At 45.6% G+C, this 10775-nt stretch overlaps 1 pseudogene; it reads right to left on the bottom strand.

Moving 5' to 3' along the window:
* The window catches only part of LOC120841482, a 6353-nt pseudogene extending 4757 nt beyond the window's left edge, over positions 1–1596 (bottom strand).
* Positions 1597–10775: the final 9179 nt, after the last annotated feature.

Genomic DNA, 10775 nt, shown 5'->3' with positions numbered 1-10775 from the left:
GTTTCTCACGCGCATTCCAACCTTGTCCACGAAGTCGATTGATGTCCGGATCGCCGCATCCTCCTGCAAACGGAGGTTCTGTACCGTCGCGTGACGTTTCAACGGGCGCCCAACTCCATCGCGAGAATCCTTGCCATGTCCGGAGGGAGAAAGTAGCCACTTCCCCTGAAGATGAGTTGTGTGTATGTTCATACAGCCTAGAACTTGGTCTGCCTCACAGGGGCGACGAGTCTCCCGCTGCAGATGAGCAATTTAGCCAGTGCAGTACAACCGCTAGCCTGGGGTCTTTAACGTGCACCACGCAGTAGTGGTACACGACCGCACGCCGGTACGATGCTCATCCAGATCGAAACGGGCAGGGGTGGGGCTGGTGGGGCTCGAACTCAGGATCCCTGGGTTCTGCAGCGCGAGCTTTCGCTCCACGCGCGTCGAGCTGGGTGTGCGCTTCAGCCCACTCGGCCACCGATCCCCCTTTCCTGCGAAGTCAAAATGCAAGACGAAGTGTTCTGATGTCACTTGCTATTCTCCAGTCGTATAGCTTCCCGTTATTTCTTATTCTTCCCGTTATTTCTAAATATTTCTTAAATCTTTAGTTTACAAGGTTTTCCGGCACAATTAATATTGTTTCTATACAACCATGTCTCACCGGTCCGCTTGAGAGAGACGGGGGTTGGCATCCCTGAAACCTCTACCGTATATGTTTCGGCGCCAAAATGGCCGATTAACGCCAAAATTTAACGGTCACAGCGGACACTATCGAATGCGATAGTCCACCAATACAAGCTGTCGTGCAGTTACCCGAGTGGCCACTGCGGGAAGAATGGCGGCGTTGCGATCTCCGTTAGCTCGGTTCTCGAGTACGAATCGGTGCAACCAACGCAGATTTGTGAACCAGCCTTTAGTTTCACCCGTCTTGAACGCAGAGAGCAGGATTTAGTCAATCCTGATTTCGACCCTGGGTTCGCCTTCCGAAACAGCTCGTACGTTTCTCGGAATGAGCTTGTCATGTAACGCCGAGAACAGTCAGGATCGTCGTTCGTGTATAGTACAGATCGTGGCCGACAGTACGACGTCTTCACTTACGTTTGCTCCTGGCACGGATACGCGGCTCCGGACGCTCCCATACGCCGAAACGTTCACGATGCTCCTTTGGTTTTCTCAGGATGTATCTGGAGATGCCCGAGGAATCCGTCGTGCCACCTGGCTAGTGGCTGTACTTGTAGGCGCTATAGCGTGAGAAGCTGATATCTTTTGCCTCAACAAGGACCTGCCTTGGGTTCTGCCACCATTCGTCACAGCCGAAACATGTGTGATCACTGCGAACACTTGACCCACTCGCCTCCAAGTCATATGCGGTCACCAACATTTTTCGAACTTGTTGGCTGTAAGATTCTTCCATCTCTCGCTTCTTTCTTTCAACGTATGACTGACGGCGGATTTCCCCTAGACGGCATGGGCAAAACGGAGTTATCTCAATCGCAGCAGAGGAAATATCCGCGTTGATGTCTGCGACTACTTCGCACCCTTCGAGGAAGCTTGCTGGAGATCTTGATCCCGGATCACTAGCAACGCGAGTTGAAAGTTGCTCACCGGCATGTTTGAAGCAGTTCTGGCAGAGCACATCCGTCATCCCAACCACCGACTTTCGAACGTGGCAGGATCACCTTTCAAGGCATCTAAGTTGAGGTCGGTGACACGACAAAAATGCCTGTTGGGTCTTTCGCCTATGTCTCTCAAAGTAGTCTTCGAGCTAAAAGCTGTCGCCATGGCTTGAAGATGCATGGACAAAGTTTGGAAGACAGCTAACTTTCAAGTCCAAACTAGCGTATTCGAGAGCTCAGCCTTCTGCTTTCACTCGCATCTGCACTTCCCTAATATGAATTCAATCGTTCTATCTCCAGTTGTTTATTAGCATCGTCGGGAGTATTTCGTAAATTATGAACACCTATATACATCGCCGACAAAGGGTGCTCAAAATACCAAGCTGTGTGTTGTTAACTAAAAAAGAAAGATAAAAAATAAGAAAGCGGAAGTAAAGGACGAAGATAAAATATAGGGGCGGCTGGAGGATAAGCATCACTCACGGAGAAATTTGTTCCAAAAGGCCAACGTAAAAGAGATGCGCCGAAAAATTTTTCCCTTTTACTGCTGTACTCACGTGCCGACACTCGTCATGTGAGCACTACTTACGTGTCCGTACGAGTTCTCGCATGACGCTACGGGCGTGTTTTTGTACGAGCTGTGAACGCAGACCCCCGACACCGATCGAGGCTCCCCCGCAGCCCCCGACAGCGCCTCTCTATCTTGTTGCTTAAACAAACAATTTCCAACTCATTCTCGACTCGGCCAAAGGTACCGAACCCGAACCGTGAACCGGAAACTGGAAAAAAAACTTTTTTTTTTTTTTCGCACGGAGTTGACCATGCAGGAACGAAATAATTTTTCTCGCTCCGGAGCGGAACCGATGTGTTTTCCATGCGGTTTTCGGTTCATACGCGAAGTCAGGTTGCGTGAAAAGTGCATGGCGAAAAACACAGTATCCTTAGAAGTAAACCGAAAAATGAAAGAAAAAAAATATTTTTGCGCAAACCGGAGTTGAGTTGGACCAAAATAATTATTTTTTCGTTCGTGGGCAAAACTGATCAGTTATTCTTGCGGTGTTTCGTTGATGTGGGAAGTCAAAAAGCGAAAAGAAAAAAAAAGGTTAGCGGAAAGCTCTGTAACGTTCCATTATCAGGTTTTCAGATAACGGTCGTCTTCATAATTTATAAAGTTAGTTTCGAGAACTCGAACGGAAATGAGCAGAGTAACTATAAATTCTCCGGGATTTCTGGTTTTAAGTATTTTTTTAACAAATGCCCACATTCGTCCCAACCTTTTCTTGAGGACCGGAAATGCCTCATCAAAGAAAATTTACCACTAGAACATACCCAATTCGTACGTCAGCAAAAGTGACCAATTATTGAGTCTATTTGGTGGCAAAACGGTGAGTTGGGCTAGTTGTTTTTTCATCACGGACTAAACGCAAAAAACAAAAAGGACAAAGAGAGGCATAGACAACACTCCTAGTGTTGTCTATACCTCTCTTTGTCCTTTTTTTTTTTTTTTCGCTTAGTTTAAGTTTTTTTTTTGTGTTTCTTGTTTTTAATTTTGTAGAATCGTGTGCAATTTACTTTAAACGCCTTGATTTCATTGTACAACTGATCGGATAAGAAAGCGATACAAAGGCCGATGGACATTTTAGAACCTGCACTAGTTGCCATACTCTGGCGCATCTAATCTACTCTCAAAATAACTCCAATCTGCGTGAAATCAAAGTCCAGTACCCCGGGAAAGAGGGGGGGGGGGGGGGGGGGGGATTTAATCAACAGTTACAGCTAGAGAAAACAGCAAAACAGCTTCGATCTCTTTTAGCAGAAACAGCAAGGACCAAAACGTTTTCTCCTCAGAAACACAAACATCGAGGCCCTCAGATCTGACGCTGAGGAAAAGGGAGGCTAGCCTCGGAAGTTTCAACAAAGATTTCCAGGAAATGAGAGCTGAGATACGAAATATAAAAGAACAACATGTGGGTTTGAAAAACGAAAACGTCCATCTTTGCAAAAATTTGCAGCATTAAAAAAAAATAATAATAATAAAGCCGAACAGAATGAACGTTGGCTTACGCTCTGCGAGCAATTAATACTCTCGAAACCACCAGAACATAGGAATCAAGAACGTTCCGCCGGTGTCAAATGAAAATCTGTCCGCGAAGTCCCGAAGAAAAGTGGCGAGTTGACTGACGAACTGATTGCCCCGTGCGATATCGACACCTGTCATCGCGTACGGGCAGGCGGTTCATCGCCATACCCGCTTATCTTTGCGCAATTTCATATTCGCTCTAAAGGGAATTCTGTAATCGATAAAGCGCGGAGGAAGCGGTTGTCGACCTGAGATTGAGGTAACGCTACACATGGCTCAGTCTACATCAATGAACACTGGTGTCCAAAACTAATAAAAGCCGCTTGGTGCGACGGTTGCAAGTAAGGAAGGAACTCGAGTGGAAATTCGCGTAGACGAGAGGCGGAAAACTATATGCGCAAAGACCGGAGCAGTCATTGGACATTATTTGTTCTTTCTTCAAGTTTTTTTGTTTTTTTGTTTTTTGTTTTTTTCCTTGGCTGTTCGAAGGCATCTCATACACATACACATCTCAATACACACCGACATGGTGTCGATTCTTGATCGGTATCCAAGCGTGCGAAGACACAGAGACACAGCGCTTCGGAATGCCAAGGAAGCTTTGAACACGTCGCGAGACCGGCGAAACTTGCTTTCGACGAGTTGTGCCTTTGTCCTGCGGCACTGCGCTTTTGTAAAAAATTACACGTGTTCTCAACGGAAAGTCTCACGGCTTACACGCAATTTAAAAAAAAAAAAAAAAAAAAAAAAAAACTTCTTCGGCGAATGACAGCGAACTAGTAGAAAGCGTGTCTTTAGCCCGCTGCCGCCGGCTTCTGCAACGCTAGCAAAACGCAAAAAATTCTGCATGCAAGATGGCCGTCCGGTGGCCGCACTCGCGGAGCGGAGATGCGCTACCCAGCAAATGTCATAGGGATCAGTGGGTTGGATCAACTCAAACTTGTTACAAATATTCATTCCAATCCAATCCAGTTCGAGTACCCGCAAGCCATCATCATTGTTGCCCACAACAAAAAGTGTTACGATCTCAAAGAGGGTGCACGTGCTTTGCATGTGTGACCAAAACTCTCGGGGGAAATTATTATTCTACACGTAGCTGATCTACAATAGGGTAGTCTAGTCTGGTATGCATGGCTTGCACCAGGCGTCAAGGTGGTCCTCCTTGCTGGTGTTAGAATGCACTGGAAGTTGAGCTGGCTCGTTTCCAGTTTGTAGAATCAGTACAGCGTCCGTTTTGCATTTCCAGGGTCATTAATGGGGAAAAAAAAACCGAAAGCTGCTTGGCAACGCTCGTTCCTTGTTTTTTTTTTTTTTTCTTTTTCTTGTTTTTTTTTTACGTTAGCAGGTGCATGTAAAGGAACGTTGCATCATACAAGCGCAAACATTGGTAGGCAGGAACCGTGACCCACCGATCCTGCATGCTTCGCATGTCTGTACGAAACGAAACTTTGACCGCCAGTGAAGGAAACGGCACACGACGTTTGATGTCTCGTCAGTTTCGTACTCTCTTTTGAACATTGCTCTCGAAACTCGACAGTTGAGTCCGTTGAGCTCGGGGTCGGCGACGCATACGGCATACTATACTTGGTGCCCCAAACACCCCGAATGCGAATCGCGGCGTTTTTTTTTTTATATCATTTTGATGAGTTGGTGGATTTTTCAAACGTCAACCGGTGTAGACTGTTTGGGGGTGGATATTTTTTAGATTAGCATGGTGACAGCCTTAAATGCGCAATATTCATTTGCAAGTGCCATTGAATCGAACAACTGTATCAACGTCATTACTTCTCCAACATGTGCTACGGGTGTCTCATGTATACGCCTATTGATATTTTTGTCACCAATGCTGATGTACGCAATAAGTTTGGTGGGGTCCTTGCCCTCTAGATAAGCAATCCTTTGCCATTATTTATGTTCAAGAAACATAAATTCTCACACGCTTGAAGTGTTTAGGTCCCATATAAGTGACGTAAACTGGAATCCAGTTTACAATTCATTTTCCGCTGATGAAGCGTAGTGATTTTTCACACTTTTTTCAGTGGTATGTACTATATAACAAAATCTTCCAATATAAACCAATCTGTTCTAAAAAGAAAAAAGAACACCCATAAACCGTGGGTGACTCAAAAAAGTACCAAGTGACACGAAAAAAAAAAAAAAGCTATACCGTAAATCTTTTTGTTACAAGGAACGCTGAAGGTTTAAAGAAATTCAAGATATATAAAAACTAACTGACTAAAATACTCAGGCAAGCAAAATGAAACTATTTGCACTCATTATTTAAATGAAGGAACGATGTCAAGAGCAGACCAGACTTGGAAAATAATTAACCGACTCTTAAATAGATCGTATAGAAACGATACCATCACAAAATTGCAAATTGGTGACACAACATTTCGCGGAAAAGACCTCGCTAATTCATTTAACAACTATGTCGCGAACATTATCCACAGCACGAAATTTTTAACACATTTAATTGGATACACAGTAGTAGATGTAGTGACCTCGACGACGTATAAATTAAGCCCGTTAAGTACGTTTGCGATATATTTGCACCTCTATTATCCTTCATATATAATCTTTCGGAGACAATAGTGAGCACTGGAATGAAAGCCTCATTTGTATTTTCCCGGTGTTTTCCCAAGTGTCATGAAAAAAAAAAATCACGTATAGGAGAAACACTTCTTTTTGTAATCAATTCTTTATTCTGACACCCTCACTATACGGTTTTCGTAAGGAACGATTCACCGAACTTGCCCTACTAACACAAAAATAAGATCGTGACATCATTTGAAGAAAAGCGTCTTATTCTTAAAGGTTTTGTGAACTTTTCCACTGCCTAGAAATATTTTTTTTTTCGGTCTTTGTGGTCTAACACCTGAACTGATATATTCATACTTACAATTTCGTCAATATCGTCTGTCTCCGTCACTGATCAGTGTTCCAGCTATACTACCTCTACCGGTTGGTGTTCCTCAGGGAAGTATTTTGGGTTCATTGCTTTTTTTAATATTTACATCAATGACATCGTTCAAATTAGTAACGACGCAACCTCCGTAATTTATGCCAATGACAGTTTTTTTTTTTTTTCTGCATTTGTTAATTAAGACGTTTGGTTTTCAAGTCGCAAACCACACTTTGGAATCACTGCACACATAGGGTAACGTAAATTCACTGCAGATTAACACATAAAAATAAGGCAGTGTTTTTTAAACCCAACAATAAATGTGTCATTTTTCACCGCAACCTCGTGATAGGGCGGTCTTTTACTGGAATAGTTCATTGTGGTTAGAGCTTGAGGCGTCATTTTTCAGGAAAGAAATTGTCATAAGATTGCCAAGTTGAAACTATAATTGGTAAGATTTCTGAAGCTGTAGGTGTTCTTAGCGAGTTTCGATTCGACCTCCTGCAGTAACTATTAATTTACTCGTATACAACTTTCTGCTCGCTTCGCATCTAAATTATTGTCACCTCGTTTGGGGAACTACAACAGCAACTGACATAAAAAGAACCCATTTTAAATCACTGCTTCTCATTCCAGTTATCCATCTCTATGATTACAAGCAGAAAAATGAATATTCACCTAATTGACCAGAAAGCTGTTTTAACGCAAATTTCAAGTTTTTTTATTGTTCGTAATACAGACCCTCAAAAAATACCACTGCAAAACCAATCACGGAACCCAGATGCTAAGACATAACTTCCCATCATTGCTAAATAATTTATTAAGGAACCACATCACAGTTGAAACGCTAACACCGCATTTCGTCGAACTTATCGTTATGTGACGTATTGAGACGTGTGTTGACCGTACCAATGTGTCATTTTTCACATTTTTGAGTTCTATATCTGCTTGATATTGCTCTTTTGTACTTCAAATGTGTATGTGTGTGTGTGAAAAAAAGACATTTTTGTGTGTGTGTTTACAAAGGTCATTCACGTGCCGTAGTTGTGTGCGCCTGTGTGGGCTTTATCAGCAAGCACATGGAAGGGTTCGGGGGAGACAAGGCACCTACCCCGGGACATGTGGACTACAGTCACTGAGACAGGCCACAGCTGCTGTGGGGCTCGGCGTATAAAGAGGCCGGTACGGGCGCCGTAGAGGAGGCCATTGCTACCAGGAGCTCGTGGGAGGCGAGGACAAGAGAAACGGCTTTGTGAGTGCGTATTACAAACATTTCGTTTGTTAATAATAGACCCCGAGAGCTGCTAAACAAGGTGCGAGTACTGGCCCTGCATTCCCCGGTTCCCTTGTGGACGCCGCCGTGGTGGTACTGGTGCGCCAAATAGCGCAATTCTTTAGGCCACTGTCGTTTTTTTTTAATGCGAGAGCGTTAACTGGTCCCATGGAGCGAGCCGACGTCATCAGTTTGAAGCGCGTCAAACGGCACCTTTCTTCTAGTGAAGCCAGCTCCCAGCTATGGTACCACGCGAAAAGCCTAGACACCGGCACCTATAGTTTCCTCGATCCCAAAAGAGCGGAGTAAAGCTGATGGCTTTGGCCTTCGGTTCCATTGGCTGGCGCGCGTCGACGAGGCTCCCATTGGCCGCTGCGCGCGTAAGTTTCAACGACCGCCGCCCCATGGCGCTGCGTGTCTGCGCCGCGAGCGCGCCTGTAACACAAAGCGTCAGAGCTGCGAGGAGAGCTGGGAGAGCTGGGAGAGCGCGCGCACGGCCGACGTAAATACGCCGCAAACGAAACACGGAGCGGGAGAACGGCACGCGTGATTTAGCATTCACAACTCACAATAAGTGCTAAAATGTACCTCAAGCCTTTTTTTTTTTTTTTTTTTTTCTTTTTTTTTTTTGCAGTTAATTGTTTTGAGAGTCGCCGAGGTATGACCAAACTTGATGTTCGTTGTCCAATGTCTCGGTATTTTGGTCTGTTTCTCACCGTTAGGGTGCGCGTAAAACTAAAGGCTGGTTCACACGGTTCCGTTTTTTTTACGTGAAGTTACGTGACGAAAGCTTACGTCTGTTTACGCATAGCCTCCTCTATACGGAGAAAGCCTGGCACATCGACGACGGAGCAATAGGTGACCGGCGTTTGGCAGCAGCCGCAAAGCACTCTGGGTATTCTTCACTTCCGGTTCGGGAAAGGGTGGACGTTGAGTTTCTCCTCTCCACGATAGCGACAAGAAAAGAGAGAGAAAAAGAAAAGATTGTTTCTGCGTTTGGCCGCTCGCTCTTTTGTGGCGCTAGCAGCAAAGGTTCTCTCCGCTCCCGTTTCTCCACCCCTCCTTTCCCATTTACGGCGGCCGTCTTTTCACGCGACGCGCCAGGCTTTCGTTTACGCCACCAGTCACAGCACCGGGACATAGGGGCTTCATATTGAGCGGGGCTGTCAGTTCAAGGGGATAGTCTGGCACGGGACATTCGAGACACGAAGTGTTTCAGTGACTTATACGTAACGTAAGAAAACGTAAGAAATCGGTGCTGTGTGAACCGCTTGATAAAGGCCAACACATCGAGGTGCTTTACGTAAGATGCGCCCATGTAATGCTTGCATCGGGCGTTGCATCCATAGAGCGGTAAAGCGGAACCCACGGCCTGCAGGAAAAATGCCCCCCCCCCCCCCCCCCCCCCGGTTCGCGCCATCTTGCCTGTTTGCCACATTAGTGATCGTGTGACGTCAAGATGGCTGCGCCCAAAGGTGAGCCAGATTAGATTGGCCAGATCACGGTCAGCAGCTGGGCCCTTTGGGGCCGTGTTCTAATCTTACTCGAATGGATCCGAGTTACTCCTGCGCATCATGTCACGTGACAAGACAGATAGAGCGGGTGGGCTTTCGAACGCCAAGGTACAGAACATTTACCCTAGAGAGAGATCGAGTAAATTTTGGAATACGGCCCTGCTGACCGTGATCCGGCCAATCGCATCTGGCCCACGCGATCACTAATGTGACAAACGGGCAAGGTGGCGGAAACCAGGGGAAGGGGGGGGGGGGGGGGGGTGCCATTTTTGGCCGCTGGTTTACCCCTCTAAGTTTACTCAAGATCGTTAGTTGCAGCGCGCAACCGAAACGCGCCCCCAAAAAATATTCGATATTTGTTCGCCAGCCGCGCTGCCCTAACTTGACATTATGAAGTTGAGAGGCTGAAGATGCAGAATATTACAGTTGAGAGAGCTAGTAATTACAAGTATCTAGGAGTATGGATATGTGATGGTGCAGAGTATCTCAGAGAGCATGAAAAGTATATAATAGGTAAGGGCAACAGAAATGCAGCTGTAATGAAATATAGACGCTTTGCAGCAGCTGTGCATGGACGCCGCCATAACTGACCTTCAGTTTTTGTTTCCACTTATTCCGTTCGTTTCCCTTCATCATTACCATAACAGGCCAGGTTATTGCCATATTAGATTCAACTGTGTCCTTTTCTAAAGCATCGGATTTTGTAGAGGATCGTCAACTACCGTTTCAGTTGCTCGCCATCTCGGTAAGACAAGAGAAGGTCAGCAATGGCGGCAGTAATTTGGCGCGTGTGTAAAGCGTCTATAGAGCACTTTAGAATTACAACAGGTATGAGGTGGTGAGAGAGATTTGGAAAGGGGTCATGGTGCCTGGCTTGACTTATGGAAACGCAGTGCTATGCGTGAAATCCGAAGTGCATGCGAGACTAGAAATGAAACAGCGCGGAGTAGGTAGACTGGCTTTGGGGGCACATTGCAAAACGCCAAACCAGGGAGTACAAGGAGACATGGGATGGGCGTCATTTGAAAGCAGGGAAGCGGCGAGCAAGATAGAATTTGAGGATAGGTTGAGGCAAATGGATGGGGAGCAATGGGCACGAAAGGTTTTCAGCTATTTATACATGAGGAGTGTAGACACAAAGTGGAGACAGCGCACTAGGAAATTAAGAGGAAAGTTTTTGGGCTATAGCGAAGATACGGAAGAGCAAGTCTCAGTTGAGAAGAAAGTTAAGGCCACAGAAAGAGATCGGTGGCTAGAGGGAATGCAGACCAAGACGGCTCTGGAGAGCTATAGATTAAACAAAACAGTTATTGCCAAAGAAAGCATTTCTGACAATTCTAGGGGAAGCTCATTGTTGTTTGAGGCGAGGACGGGTGTTCTGCGAACCAGAACATACAGAGTG

This window comes from Ixodes scapularis, unplaced genomic scaffold, assembly GCF_016920785.2.
Source record: "Ixodes scapularis isolate PalLabHiFi unplaced genomic scaffold, ASM1692078v2 PGA_scaffold8__174_contigs__length_109621045, whole genome shotgun sequence".
Lineage (NCBI taxonomy): Eukaryota > Metazoa > Arthropoda > Arachnida > Ixodida > Ixodidae > Ixodes > Ixodes scapularis.
This window is presented reverse-complemented; position numbering and strand designations above follow the sequence as displayed.